General features: G+C 35.4%; 1 protein-coding gene across 1 annotated transcript in view; it reads left to right on the top strand.

Annotated features, from left to right (window-relative positions):
• LOC149702501 (metabotropic glutamate receptor 6-like) overlaps positions 1-16127 on the top strand; it is a 77515-nt gene that overhangs the window by 13982 nt on the left and 47406 nt on the right. The gene's annotated exons all lie outside the window — the stretch shown is intronic.

Below are 16127 nucleotides of genomic sequence, written 5' to 3'. Positions count from 1 at the left end.
AAATTTATTTTTGGCAAATACGGTTAATATTTATTTATTAAGTTTTATTCGGTTTAATTTTTCAATATTTGATAATTTCCTTCGGTTTATTGATACTTGAAACACATTTAAAGGTTTCGAGTTATTAACCCATAAATTAGTTTAGGTAATATTTTTACTTTACTCCTGTAATTACCTCCCTTTTTGGAGCAAGCACACTTTATTTAAGGCAAAGGCTTAAGAAAAACGGAAAAAAGTATGAATTTTAAGGAAGTTGTTACGTAGATAAGACGTAATCCTTTCCGCGGGAAAACTCAATTTTAATCTCCCTCTCTTTTTCATTTTTTTCTTTAACATAAATTTCCAAACAAAAAATAAATATAAAACCAAATCGTTGTAAATTGAAGGCTTAGCATAAATCCCAAATTCTGCGGATTTTCTCATGGTATGCATTAAGAAAATATCTGCTAATAAGAAAGGCTTTTACGCCAAAAACGGAAAAGAGAGTTTTCTAGGCTTGCCATAAAATCCAAGCTAAACCCTTCTTATACCGTTATAATACGAAAAAAAGAGGAAGATATCTAGATAGCATTGTCTGATTTTTGGACCACTTTCCTACCCATTTCCTGCGCGCTGAATTTCCGCCCAAATTCACTTTTGTTTTATCAAAGTGGTCTCGGATGTTGTTGGCTGCTGGGTTCTACTTCTTCTTTTTCTTTTGGTTCTATACCACCGTAGCACTTAAGAGTAATAGAATTAAGACCATCTAATAACGCTTTTTCGCACGTCTTCACCGATAAAAAATTAACGCCGGGTTTTAGCTTTTCAAGGAGTTTTGGCTGCATGCGTTGTCTCTGTGTGTGTGTGTGAGTTTGTGTTAGGCTCTTTGCTAATTCCCTTAAGGATTAGAATTTCATTCCGAGTACTCCTGAGAGTTATAATGTTAAGAGTAGAAGTAAATTGAGCCGAAGTTATTTTATGTTCCAAGATGGGTGGCTTTTATGAATTCAAAGTAAAAATGCCTTGGCTTAACTTCGCCCTGAAACCTTGCGGTTTTTTTTGACGGATTTTGACTTAGTTATCTTTACAAACACTTATTTTTATAGTTCTTAATTTCAAATTTATCTACTTTTGATTACGATAACCCATATAAAGATTGTTTGAAAATTTCTTAGAAGAAAAAAAACTAAATTAATTTCTTATTTTTTTATTTATTTATTTAATTTTTTATCTTTACGTTCTCAGATGTGATATAAATTAAGTTCAAACTTTCACTTTTTCCCGCTTGGTTTATCCTCCAGTGAATTTAAAAGATAATTATATTAGTAATGATACTTGGTGTCGAAGGAAAGGGGGGGTGTCTTCAAAAGTTTTAACTTAAACGTGTAGGGAATTTGGAAAAATCAATTATTTATTAAAATGAGTTTATTTTTTTTTTATTTTTACACGTGGGAATTTTTGGTTACTCTCTCTTTAGAAACGCTTATCTTTTAGTTCATCCAATTAATTTAAAGTTATCGGATGACTTTCCAACCTTTATTAAGGGGTTCCCCTTAAATTTAGAGAGCTTTACAGCCGTATAACAACACGTTTTAATGATTTTTAATTAGGGAATAAGGGCGTGTTAAAAACGTTTCCACTCAGCTTCCCTAGCGTCCCACGTGATCCGCAGTCTTAATTAGGGTGTCTAATACTTGCCAAATACTGTTTAAATAGGAAAAACAAAGCGTGTTATTAACGATCGTGGTTTTGGGTATCGGATAATGAGTTAATTACGAATTGTTAAGAGGTTGGCGGTGAAGTGTCCAACTTCTTGATTTTTCTTATCTACGTAAAACAAAGATTAAGATCATGAGAGCAAAATTCGTAAATAGAACAAAGAAACAAAAGATTACGAAACTCGAAAGCGAATCGGAGAAAATAAGCCGGAAAGAATAAAATGATGAAGATGGAGATTTCTTGACGCGAGCATTTATTCGCGTATGTCTTAAATGCAATTCGGCGTCTGTCTTTTCATACATCTGTTTATTCTCTTCTCTTCTCGCCTCTGAAGAGGCTCACAACAAATGTAGATTAAACCGAAGTCGTCCGCTTAATTCGGTTTCGAAAACGATATCGAATAATATCTGATATTTTGAAATATATAGTTACTTCGTGTTAATGTATTTCTCTTGAAACGTAAGAGAAAGTTTGAATTTTCCTTGAAGGAAACTTTAGTAGTTGTATAGGTAGACGATTATAACGCTCGAATTGGCCGGATCTAGACCTATATCCGATTAGCGCGTCTTAGGAAAATGAATGACTTCCTTAACGGTCAATGGGGTTACCTAACACCGCGATAATAGTCCTATTATAAACGCTGCTACCATGGAGTATTTAAAGTTCCAAAAGCATGGATTGAATATTAATTATTGTCTTCATTCATTCTATATACTGTTTAATGTCGCCCCATTTTACAGAATTTTAATTACGAAGCCTAATAGGGCGCGCTAGTTGTATGCCATTATTCACGTGATGTAAATATTAGCGGAAGAATCTTCTTAGCCAAGTATAGGCGAGGATGGTAACAGAGGATAAATCTATCATGGAGGAAGTAGAAAATGAGAGAACGTAACTTGAACGGCACAGACGGTTCTGTATCTCACGCGCATGCGCAGCCGAGGAGGAGCCAGAGGCGATGTAATGTTGTAAGCAAATTTCTCTCTATTTTTTTTGTCTCTCTGTTGCGTTAATTGCGCATGTGCAGTACCTAACCAGTGCTCAGTACCGGACAAAGAATTTAGTCTCTCCGCGCCTCCCTCTATCAGTGCTTGCTGAAACTATGACCCTTCGTTCTTATTACCTTGGATCCGTTCTTGATAATTATTAGAGCGCTAATTGGTCTACCAAAGAAACTAGAAACCGCGTCTTCTTATATTATCGTAAACATCATTGAGAAAACCTTTCATGTGTCTTTGAATTCGGATCCTAAAGAGTGAAAGGTGATGCCTTACATTTATACTCCAGTCCTTTTCATCCTCTTTGCCTCCTCCTTATCTTATAGTGATTCTTCGCCTCCTCTATGCCTTCTAATTTCGCTCGAGATCTTTAGGATCATTTTACCTTATTAGTGTGTACCTTTCTAGAGCCTCAAAGGAGATGGGGATATCGCTTAGGATAGCTTCTCTTATATCAGCAATTAAATTCTATAATCTTATGAACGTCATTTGTAATTATTAATGGGAGTGTTTAGCTTTGGCGAACGAGCTACTTGGGAATTCCATTTACGTAACGTCTTTTGATAATAATATTGCATATGCGGCCCGGTGACTTGCAAACATCAATGCTTAACAACATCTAAAAGCCATTTGTCTTTCTTAGCCATGCACGTACTACAGTTCTGCGCTCTCAAACATTAAATCTCTTAGCTCTCGGTGTGTTCGTATTTATCGAGAGGAAAGTTACTACAAGTAATTGGTGTAGAAGCCATGATGGTGCTAAAATGATTACGTGTAGCGTGTATTCGGTGTACTGTGTACATCTGAACTGGGAATATTTAGATCTGGGATGTACTCTTCATTCGGTCTTGCTTGAATCCTTGTGTAGACATTTCCTCAACGTATCTTGGCGGGTTTTGTATTAAGGGCTAGACTAAAGAGGCTTCCCCAATATTCGCTATGTAATATGGTTCTTATTATTTAATTTTCTTATTTAATGGTTCTCTTTACTATGAAGGAGTCCCATAAGCTCCTTTGAAACTATATCTTAATTTACATCTCAAGGAAACGCATTTGTAAATATAACTCGTCGTAATATAATACATTCAGTTATCTAAATAGATTCTTAAGCCTTGTTTCTGCTAACATCCGAAGTTTATGGTAATGCGAAAGGATGTACGGGCATTCGGTTCATCTTTTCAACAAAATGGGATTTTGTAAAGAGCTCTATTGAAATGGAATTAACACTCGTGTTTATTTCCAAGTTGGGCTAGTTCCCCGAAATTCCAAGTTTGTTTTAGTCTAATTATAAATTTGATTTTCAACACTCGAATACTTCATCTGAAAAGATGGTAAGTTGGTAAAGCAGCATATTCTTAGTTTATTTTAAAATGTATTCTTGGTCTAACGTATTATTATTATTATTATTTTTCTTTTAATTTGACACTACTTTTAGTAAGCCTATTTTAACCTATAAACCAGTATTTTAAAAAATATTCGGAATTAAATTCATCTTAAAATTCAATTTAGATGTTTGTCGAAAATGTTTATCTTTTGTCATTAGTTCTCTATGTAAATATATAATTAAAAATATCCTATTTCTAAATTTCTAACTAATCCCCATTTCGTATTATATTTCGATACGAAAGGCGCAAAAGGTTCGAAACTTAAATTTAAAACCTCGATCCAAAACAATTATATTTTCAAAAGGGTTTATTAATTTTGAAATATTAGAAATTCAAATTAAGGATTACTAAGGTACGAAATTTTTATCTAATGTTTAGAAGTGAAATATTGTATGCACGCGAGAATTGAACTGAATTTGAGAAGATTCAACTTCTATTCATTGTACCTAGTGTTTGTATTAGTCTGGTAGATTCTTTGACAGATGAGTTAAAAGATGAAAAGAATAGATTAGGGAACGAGTTAAGAGTACCTTTTAGTTCGTAACAATCTCGACTGGTTTATGGCCTGTACCGATAAAAGGTTTATCCAAACTAGCTCCGTGAAATTTCATAATTCTCTCTCTCATATTATATATATTTTTAATTTATCTATTCTTGAAATGGGATACTCCAGCATTTTAGTAAGGATGAAGCAAGCTGTTTCATGTATTATTATTATTTTTTTGCTAACCCTTGCTGTGTTTTCCTTTATTAAGAAGGAAAAAAATGAAGGCGATATAGGAACCTCCTTGCAGGGAGAAACTAAATATTGATTGGTCAATTCCAGTCAGCGAGGGATTCATTTTGGTAGTTCTTACGCCCACGCAACTCGTTGAGACTATAATATTTGGATTCCTTTGGGGTAAAAGATTATAACTACGTAATCCGGATAACTTCCCTCTGAGAGAGTTCTTATTCTTAATACAATTGGTACGCTGCTGTAGAACAATGTCTAGTACAAACCTGTAGGGTATCGGATCGGTTTTCATCTACAATAGAGTGAGAAAACGGTTCCTTTGTACGTTTCCAGAGGCGATGTAAACAAGTGTAGAACTCATACGTGAACGCAATAACTTGGAAAAAGTTGTGTTGCTTTGGGAAGAATTTCTTTTGTTGTTTAATTTTGAAGTTACAGGATATTTTATATGAAGTATCATTTGCAACATTTTAGCTCGGAGTTGGGATGGTTTCCATGGAGTTGGCCCTTTATAAGTCATAAATCAGATAGGAGAACATTAAGTTTAATATCCGAGGAAGACGATTTTTCAAAGAAACTAAAGGGGGGGGGGGGAGTCCCTACTCTTTCGCTTCCAACTCTATCTCCATCTCCTCATCTTTCCTCTTGCTCTTCTTTTATATTATCTTGGCGAAACGACGATCTTGACGGATTTATTAGGGGCTAAATCGGCTCCGTTTAAGTGCTGCCCGCCGGCTCAAGCCCCCTCCTGCCCCCCCACGGTGCGCCCCCTGGCTAGTCTTTCCTTCAAACGGCTGTCATATTTGCGCAGACCCTCCCAATTTATCCAACCCTTCATCTCATTTCTCAGACTTCTTTTTTTTTCTACTCTCTCTCTCTGATCGAAACGAATTGCCCTTATCAATTCGACAAATTTCTCTCATTTTTTTATCTTGTAGATTTCGACGGCTTTCCTTGCTAGACTAGCTGTACTCTTTTCTCGCTTTTCAATTAGATGATTTCTAAAGGGAAGCTGGAAGTATTTGTAATTTATGATGTGTTATAAGTTTTCCCCCTTTGAGTTAATCTAACTCAAAAACAGCTGGTTGTATCTACTTTGAACCTGAAACTAAACTGTGTTCTTCCTAACAACCGTATTAACTAATTTTTTTGGTTTCAAAATTCAAAAAGCCAAGGCTTAACGTATATTGATGTCCTCAAAATAAATATTTTTTTAAAAAAGTGCGAAAATGTAATTGCCAACTTCCAGGGGTAAACCTATTAATGTATTTCCTACCTGCCCCTGTAAAACGTTTACCCGCAATACACCAGTGTATTAATTTTTGGAAAAATTCGTATCTTCCTTAATTCTAAACCGATTTAGTCGTTTTTGGGATCAAATTGAAGCCCAAATTACACTCTGTTTTATTGACAAAACACGTGAAATTACAAGTTGTTAAAGCGCGAAAATTAAATTGCCGACTTCCAGGGGTAAACCCATTAATGTATTTTCTACCTGCCCTGCAAAACGTTTACCCGCAATACACCAGTGTATTATATTTTTTTATAAATTTCATATCTTCCTTAATTCTAAACCGATTTATTCGTTATTGGGATCAAATTGAAGCCCAAATTACGCTCTCTTATTATGGACAAAACACGTGACTTACGAATTATAAAAGCGCGCGAAATTTCAAATTGAAATCGAGACTGAACATACATATTAAAAGTTGCGTGGGATGATAAAACAAGCTTTAAGTTAAAAATATTAATATTTAAAATTCTCATATTGTTCACGATCCTTGATTTGAAGAGAATTTAATAATTATAAAATTTAATAATTATAAAATTTAATTAAATACCACAGTTTTCTCAGAATTGCAGAATTGCCATACAAGTTAGTCAACTACTATTTTAATCTTTAATATTCTGGGAAATTAAAATTTGTTTTGAGTTGTTTACAAAACCAAATAGAACAACTTTTAGAAAGATAGAAAAATTAGTGGTAATAAATATTAAATTTGGTAGAAAATTTCGTCTCAATATGAAGAGAAAGAAGCAGAAATATACCATGAATTTTCTGTTGAGGAAGTGTAAACATTATACATACAAAGTAAACAGACAAATACTTTAAGTCTTTCACAAATACCTTATTTTCTTCATTTAGTTGTTTATCAGTTGTTTGTAGATAAATATCCCAGCTTCTTTTCAACTTATTCTTAGACCTAACGCGATGCGAAAGAAAAAACAGTAGATGAAAATAGAGGGAGAAAAACGGAAGGAAATATCTCAGAGTATATATACCGTACATCCGTTTCCCATTTCAACTCGGTAATATTACCACAAGTTTATAAGATTTGTTAGATGATAAGTATGCCACATGTTAGAGAGTTGCTTACAGCTCAAGCTAGTTCGAGAACGACAAGCGAGAATTGAAGTCCTACACTCGGTGGTTAATTTTGCAGAACTTCCATCTAGGTCCTATTTAGTCTGCATTACTAAGCCTTTGACAGCAGCGCCTCACCAGGCGTCCCTCGCTTTACCCTGAATCTATGACCTACTTCAATCACTTCATGACAAGCTCCAGTTTGTAACCAGTGACAAACTTATGGAATTATCTTATGAAGTTATGATATTACTTTAAGAGATATATGATGACCTAAGAGGGAATACATAGCGTCTGTTATACTGACCTCCATGAAAAACCAGTACTGTCCGCGTTCATTTAGAGTTAATATACAGTGGGAGTTTTGACCTTTCCTTATTAACAGAGCAATTTTCTTTCCCAAACTCATTACAGTACTTTCCGCGCGCGTTTTCTTGATATTAGGCTTAAGGAAGGGTTTTGTTTTATTTTTACGGTCTCGAGCTGTCTTAATAATTTAGTCCAATATAGCTAATTATATTTTATACAGGGTGTTTCTGATAAGTCTGGCCTAAATTAATTTTGAGTTGAAAATGTATACTTCTTTCTATCTCCATTTTGTTTACCACAAGGGACACTGTTTTCAAGTTAAGATTGGTCAAAGTATTTTACGGATGACCTAGCTCTTAAATTTAATTAAGAAACTGATTAAGACAATGATTTCTTATTTAATTAAGGGGTCATCCCTAAAACACTCATCAAATCATAACTCGAAAACAGTGTCCTTTGGGGCCAACAAAATGGAGATAGATAGAAGTTACATTTTCTATAGTCAAAACCGATTTCCCAAAGAACATCCCCCTTAATTTATGCCTGCAGACTTATCAGAAACACCCTGTACATACGAACAATTTTAGTTTTTACTCCTTTATTTTAATCTTTCCTTCTCAGAAAGTCTAAGTTCCCACTCAATTTTTTCTTTGTTTTTAATTTTCTTCGCGTAATTTTCTCTTGCCTCTACGATAACCTTTACGGACATTTTTAATCACAATTCATAAGCTATATGCGCTGTGTGACAGACAGAAAAATTGAATTTTAATTCTTATTATAACTAACCGAATATTCTCGCTCAACTTGTTTTAATAATGTCCCCAAATCACGAGACACTTGTCGTCTCGTGATATTATCAAACAACTTTTAAAAATGCGTTAAGCCTTGCCCTAATGCTAAGCCTAAAACTTTACATTACATAAATTAAATATAAATATCATAAACCCGAACAAAACATATTTACTAAAACGGCAAAAATCCCGCAGAGACTGAGATTTTATAAGTTACCCCTTTCCAACAGGAACTATTAATAGAAAATGGCTAAACTTTTCCATTCAAGTATCGTTAAATTCCACCCACGCCATCCATTTGAACATTATTAAGGAAATAGCCGATCATTAAAAGTCCAGCCAGCTAAAGCTTTCGCGTCTCTCTCTAAATTTACAGAGTGTACGCTGTACCACCAGAAGTATATAATACTTCTCTTCAAGAGAAGTGTACCTATCACAAACCGGGCGGTGTAATTTCAACATGATTCTTTCCAATATCAGAATTAACATTTATTATAGCAAGGTTACTTAACCAACCGAATCACATACGCGATAAATAGTTCCCTCATCATTACTCTATTAGCGCTGCTTGATTATTTTCCAAGGCGCATGCATGCGCTTGTGCGTTTTTGTCCCACGTCAAGACAATCAAGGTTTGTGGGTAGGTTGACTGCTGAGGATTTAGTACTTACCAAACAGTAATTTTAGAATTCACCTTAGCACGGTGCGATAGTTACCGATCTTAATTAAGTTTGATTAGCGGGAGAGCAAACAAAAAGAGTACGTAAGCCGGGCAAGAATCATTCATGTTACATAACTAAAGTATTAATAAGGATACAGATTGTCATCCTTCTTCTATTATCCCCTTCTGTTACCACCCATCGTTACGGCGCTAAGCCTCGGTCGTTGCTAGTCAGGCTAGTATATTTGAATAGGACGAAGAAGATATGGGAGTGATAATGTTCGCTTCGTTGAGTTTCACTCGAGTATCGGAAGCTCTTCGTGACGACGATAAAAGGGCCGAGCCTTTTAATAAGATTTAAAAATTATTCCTTCAAATGACTCTTCTAGTAGTAACGCCGCATAAAATTTGAATCTTTTAAAACTTCGGTAATATTCCACGACGGAAATTGGGTCGATGCGTGTCTGAACTCTTTACAATCTGTATTTATATCCACGTTCATCAGAATTGATGTAATGTAGTTGGAAGGCAACTGGAAAGAGATAGAGCTTTAGATAGATCCCTAACACCCTGCTTTGAATTCCACTTAATCTACTTTACTAGATGAACAACAGTTCGTTTCAGATTGAGTGTTCAATACCAGGGAAATGAAGACGGGGGAATTGCATTTCGAAGTTTTTACCTCTCCGAGTGACGTATGTCACGGAGAGGTTCTAATTTCGACGTGTCTGTGTGTGTGTGTGTGTGTGTGTCTGTCTGTTGTTACACCCACGTGACCGCGTTCGCAGTTTGCAAATCGGAGCAAACGTGTTCTCAATTTCCGGAAATTTCGAAAATTGTATTACACTTACAGGCTATTACTCCATTGACTGTCTAACATCACCAGCCTCTGGTCTTTGTCCATCCCACATGGACACCAGTCTGTACACACTGGCTTCTAATCACAATCATCTGCTGCTCTTCGTCCATCCCACATGGACACCAGTCTGTACACACTGGCTTCTAATCCCCACCCTCTTGTGGTCTTTGTCCATCCCACATGGATACCAGTCTGTACACACTGGCTTCTAATCACCACCGTCATCTGCTCTTTGTCCATCCCACATGGACACCAGTCTGTACACGTGGCTTCTAACACCACCATCTTCTGGTCTTTGTTTTTGTCCATCCCACATGGACACCAGTCTGTACACCTGGCTTCTACTCCATCATCATCATTAAGGTTAAGACATACGCGGCGATCGGCCAGGGTTACGAGAAACGTCCGGCCTTCCAATGGCGGGGCTTCCACCAAAGGTTCACGCAATTGCACTGTTCTTATCCATAGCTGCGATTCGACACCTTTATATACTACCTATTTGAGTAAGGCGACGCAACCGGCGTATGCTTCATTTCAAACGCCAATATTAGTCAAGTCTCTCAAGAATGTTTAATTATTCTTTTTCAAAACGATGTAACGCTCAATAAGGCGAACAACTATCGAAGAAAATATTTAATATTAATTATATTTATTTTAATATTTAAGATAATCATGTCTCTAAACTCAAAATTAATACGGAAAGGGTAAAACAGCAGTCTATGTTTTGTCTGTGTGTGTCCGTCCGTTGTTACACTATGCGCTGCGTTAGAAGTTCGTTTTGTTTTGATGTGTAAAGAAATCCTACAGAACCATAATACTCCCTTTATCAATAATATAAAGTGAATATGTGGAAATATTTTTTCGTAATTATGATGCATTTAGTACTTTTGTAGCTTTAAAGCTCTGTTTCATTTTGATATTCCAAAGATTTTTTTTAATATTGTTATTTGAAATGGCTGTTTATATTTTACTTAAGCTATACTACATCTGTATATAGAATAATCCTTGGTTTATTAATTTTATGAAGAAAGCTAAGATCTAGACTCCGACGGGTATATCTAGTATTACCCGCAATAGGCTTAGTGAAATAAAGAGCAAATAATTGAGGTCTGAGGTGAAGTAAACTTTGGGTTTTGATTTTCGTGTCTGAAATGAAGAGACATCAACGGTTCAGAGTGAACCGAAAGTTAAATACACTCTTAAATAATCAGGTTAAGGTTTTATAATAGAAGTAAAAATCATGGTGGCAATTAGATTAGTAGGGCTAAGCTACAGAGTTTTTATTGTCTTTATGGTGCGCATTGACCATCAGCGCGTCTAGCTACAATTTAGCTTTGGTATTATTTAACGTTAACACTCATGTTGGCGAACTAAGAATATTGTTGAGGTAAGACGCGACGATAGTGTTTACACTGCAAACCACTTGTGAATGTAGCTATCTGAATATAGGGTAAACAGCTGAAGCGTAGACTTCATTTCCTGTTCTTTTTGCCATTGACTGATTTCCATGTGTCCAAGATTTATCCTTATTGGATGTAAAATGTCGTCTGCTTTACTGTATATTCGCTATGCTTGGAATACTGCTTCATATTTCGTAAATTTTTACTTCAAAAGAGAGAAATAATTCCATATCTAGGTAAATAACTTTGTAGTAGTAGACCTCTTGACTCGGAGAGGTAATATTTTGGTTTTCCCAACTTGTTATTTACTAAATTGGTGGTGGCGATTTTCGCGTAGTATAGTAATGCATGGGAGTTTAGGAGACTATTGGCTGTAAATTGGGTCACGTGATTTAACTCAGTGTTATAATTCGTTAAAAGGTTTCGATCGAAGATATTACCGCGCGTCTTTAATGCTATGCTATGCAATGCAATGCAAGGTCAAAGGGCAACAGTTCCTATCGGCAAATATCGAGTCCCATTAGCTATTTATATAAACTGAAGTCTAGCGATGAAACGTTAACGTAAAAGGGTTAAGGTTAATATTTGCTTACTTACGTCTTTTCCAAAATGCTTAAAAGCTTTGTTGCTGTATAATTTTTCGACGTGTCAGCGCAATTTTATTCTTCTTTTTAAATATAATCAAAGTGAAATTGAAATTTATGGACGAAATTTTCCCCTAAAGAGAGTTGCAGTTATTTAAAATTATTAGCAAAATGAATAAACTATTTATTTTTAGGTTTGTTTACATGGTACACCAATTAAGTCGTTAATCCGATCTTTATAAATTGCAAAATATACATTGTTCCAAAGAGTAACCAAAGTATGGGAAATCAATTTTGAGTCAAAATGGAACTTCTATGACTATACTTCACTCTTCTCACTTTTTAGTTTCTTGCTGTAAAACGTGGTTAAATATTTTAATATAAGTAAATCGGAGCTGGAATTTAGTCATAGCATAAGTTGATAAGATATGTTGTATAAGTATGGCACTACCTATACTTCGTAATGCTAGAGATTTACAGCTCGAGATAACTAGTTCGAGAACGACGAAAGCGAGAATTGAAGTCCTACACTCGGTGGTTAATTAATTTTGCAGGACCAAGTTCCATCTAGGTCCTATTTAGTCTGCATTATTAAGCCTTTGACAGCTCCTCACCTGGCGTCTTCGCTTTACCCTGAATCTATCACCTATACCTCATTCTCTTCATGACAAGCTTCAATTTTTAACCAGTGATAAACTTATAGAAGGAGTATATCTTATTAACTTATGGTTATAGACACACCGTGTTAATTCTACCCCAAACTATCTTCCATTCGAAATCTTGTCCGTCTCTCAGATTCTGTGACACCTAGAATCCCAGACACGTTGACGTAAAGAGATTCCAAATTTGCACCCTAACCCTTTTACCCCAGCTCCAATCGTAGAATTCGACTTCAAACCATCAGTTCGACCCCGCGTTGTTGAAAATGCGGTTCTAGGTTTTTGGTATGAGCTTGGAGTCAGTCATTCGAAATAACGCCGTTTTCCATTCGGTTGAGCGGAACACTGCGCCGAAAGGGGATAGGGGAGGAAGTAAAAAAAAACGAAGTCGTCGAAGAGAGGAGCAAGAGGAAAGGATGCTGGGATCTTAGTTCTTCTTCCGAGACAAGGGTTTTCAGCAAGCATAACGTATTAACTGAAGTCGATTAAACGGAGGTTGTTTTCTTTTGAAGTAAATATCCTGAGTGACTTATAATGAACGCTAATAAGTCCAAACCCTTGTTTGCTTTAGCTATAGTTTTTGCATGGACATCAATGTCCACACTAAGAAAGATATTTTTTTTTTCAAATACGGTTCGCCATCTTGGAAAATGGCGACTTAAGTTGTAAACAAACTTTTTTAAAAAAAAAGATATCTTTATTGATAACTTTTGTTTAATTTATAAAGAATCTGGTGTTACTTGGGGAAATATTATTCGCCTTTTTCTCATGATCGATTCAGGAACCAATGTAGTTTTGTTTGGGGAAGAATGGAAACTTAGGTGAATCGAGCTAGAATTAACCCTTTATCTCTTTACGTAGTCTACAGTTCTACACATTAAATCAAGTTCGGATTGAAGTTAGATAGACGCGGCTACTAGATCTTTATTTCCAAAGTCTGGCAATGTTCTAATAACTGTTATTTTCGTCACCGCAGAAGAGTGGTACGTGTTTTTCTTTGTCCATTTTTTTCCCTCCCTCTTTCTCTGTCTGGAAAAAAAGGAAAAAGGAAACTGAATATGAAATTACGAAGTATGGATATAGTTTTTATTCTTCAATTGGTGGTAGGACTGGTATTTGTAGGTTTTTGGGGAAAGATTAAAAAAGAATATTTTTTAGATTTTAGAATTTTATTCTATTGGGTTGGGCATAAGTTTATAAGATATGTTCCGTTCCATAAATATGACACTACCTATACTTCGTAATGCTAGAGAGTTGCTTACAGCTCGAGATAATAGTTCTGGAACGACGGAAGCGAGAATTGAAGTCCTACACTCGGTGGTTAATTAATTTTGCAGTGACAAACATATGAAACTTATCTTATGAACTTTTGGCTGGGTCATAATAGAGATAGGCTGATTGTGAGTTTAAAATTGATAAGATAATACTATCAAGAGGGTTGATTCAAGATGAAAAGATATACTACCATTTATCCAATCTCGACTTAAACTTTGGCTTTAGAAATAATGGAGAAAATAGACATATTGAAATATTCATTTTCATTGTAGACTTTAAGAAAAGGGTTCGTTTATCTCTCCTTTCTTTATGTATCAAATGACGCCTTAGTGATCACGTTGCTCTAAACTTAGATAAAACATTTTAAAAGGAAAGGTGAAAACGATTGAAATTCAAAGGTCTATTATAAAATATTCAAAGATAAAACCGCGTACTTTGAATATAGTTTTAAAAGTTTTTTTAAATTGAGACGCTTTACCGTGAAATAGGCTTAACGAATTTAATACTTCACTGTTATAGGTATAATGTTAAAGTCTGGTAATAACGAAAGATCTATTTTGGAAATTGGGCTTAGCAAGGTTTAGTCTTTATCTTCAATTTTTTTTAGCCGTTTAAACAAAGAGATTGTCTTTTAAAACAAAAATACAACATCCCTGGCAAAAATTAACATATTTATAAGAAAAACCCGACAAAATTAGTATTCCTATTAAGAATTAGCATATTTTATAAAATAAAATTAGGCTTAACACGAACTGAAACTTTACGGTTTTACATAACATCAACCGATTTTGTTCGGGCGTTCATTACAACCTGTTAAAACTATAATTAGGGCTTCAAATTAGTTTCACCAAACCTTTTAAACTGAATTCGACCTACAAATCGATATCAAACCTAAGCCTTTGCTCCCACACAGTAGTATCGTATTCAGATAGAGTAAAAGCTTATTTTCTTATATAAACAAACATTCGATATACTCTTTCGGATGTTCTTTCTCGCGTATGAATAATGACTTTTTAGTTTATCTGTATTCTTCTTTCTTTTTTTTTCTTGTTGGGTCCCGCATAGTTACGAGCCCAAACAATTCCCCTCTGTCCCGTGTCCTCTGTCCTTAAGTAAGAAAAAGTATATGCAGGAAGAAGATGGTGGACGGGGTTGGGTTGATATCTATTGCGTAACCCCGATCTGTCTCTCCGTGGAGCCTCGCATTTTATTCCGAATGGTCGGATATCGAGAATGTTCATCCATACATACACACACCCACAAACCAACACACATCTCCCCCGTATCCCCTTCCCAATCGACAAAAGAAAGATGTAAGGGCATGCAATATAGCCAAGGCTTACCGGATCAGTTTACATCGCTTCAAGAACTTGGATTCTGTGATTTCAAATGTCAGAAACTCATCAGTTAATGTTTTTTGCGCGCTCAAAAGGGATTTGTTTGTTTTTCTTTGTAATTGGTTACTGAGGCTTCAAATAGATCTGTTTTTTTCAGGAGGTGAATGGTTCTCAAATGTCTAGGATCTTAACTGTGATCTCGTATTTATTATCTGGCGTATCATTTTTAATTAAACTAATTGGAGTGTTTACTAAAAGAGGGCCTTTGCACGCTTAAAATGTATGAATTTGCAGTCAAGATGTCTATAGTATACTAAATGTCCCATTTGAAATATGCGTATCTAATTCACAAACACTTTCTTTTACATTTATTGACGCCATCTTCCAAAATGGCCGCTAATTGGAGAAATATTTCTTAATTATAACCTACTACTTACAAGTAATGTCATTGCAGCGATTCAGCTTCGAAACTATAGCAGTTTGGGTTGAGGACTAATTATCAGTTGGTCAGGACAAAACTTAAACATAAATTAATGCTATATTTGCGCCTTCATATGGTTTTATTCTCAATTTATTTAAATACCTTGAGTCTTTCATGGTCTATTAATAGAGCCAGGAATCTACTTCGAGTTATGAATTCACAGTATGATCAAAGTTAAACAACCTTCGGAAAACTTTTCCAGAGCCAAGTGATCTAGATTCGGTATAGACAAGACGTTATTGGAGAGGGTTTTTTCTCTCTCTTTCTCGGTGGTGTGCAGCAAAGCTAAGACACAAAACAAAACGGTCCCGCTTATTTATTCAACGGTATTCTATAAAACCAAGTTGGAAGGGAAAAACACCATATTTCATCTCTTAAGATATCTCGCTACTCCTGCAGGGTGCAGGGTGCATGCCTTCTCATATCCTAGACTTCAGTCGCACGGACATTGTAGCCTTATGAGGAGAATTCTAGCTCAGAATTTAAGGTCTAACCCTTTGAGAGATTCGCCTTTTTGGTTATAAATATAGACCGGCCCTTTTGCTTGAATATATATGACCCACCAACCAGTTTTAGGTTTCGTTCGCAC

This window comes from Phalangium opilio, unplaced genomic scaffold (assembly GCF_054372755.1).
Source record: "Phalangium opilio isolate 3A_F unplaced genomic scaffold, DU_Popi_V2 ptg000017l_1, whole genome shotgun sequence".
Lineage (NCBI taxonomy): Eukaryota > Metazoa > Arthropoda > Arachnida > Opiliones > Phalangiidae > Phalangium > Phalangium opilio.
Note: the sequence above shows the minus strand (reverse complement) of the source record. Positions and strands in the feature narration are given on the sequence as shown.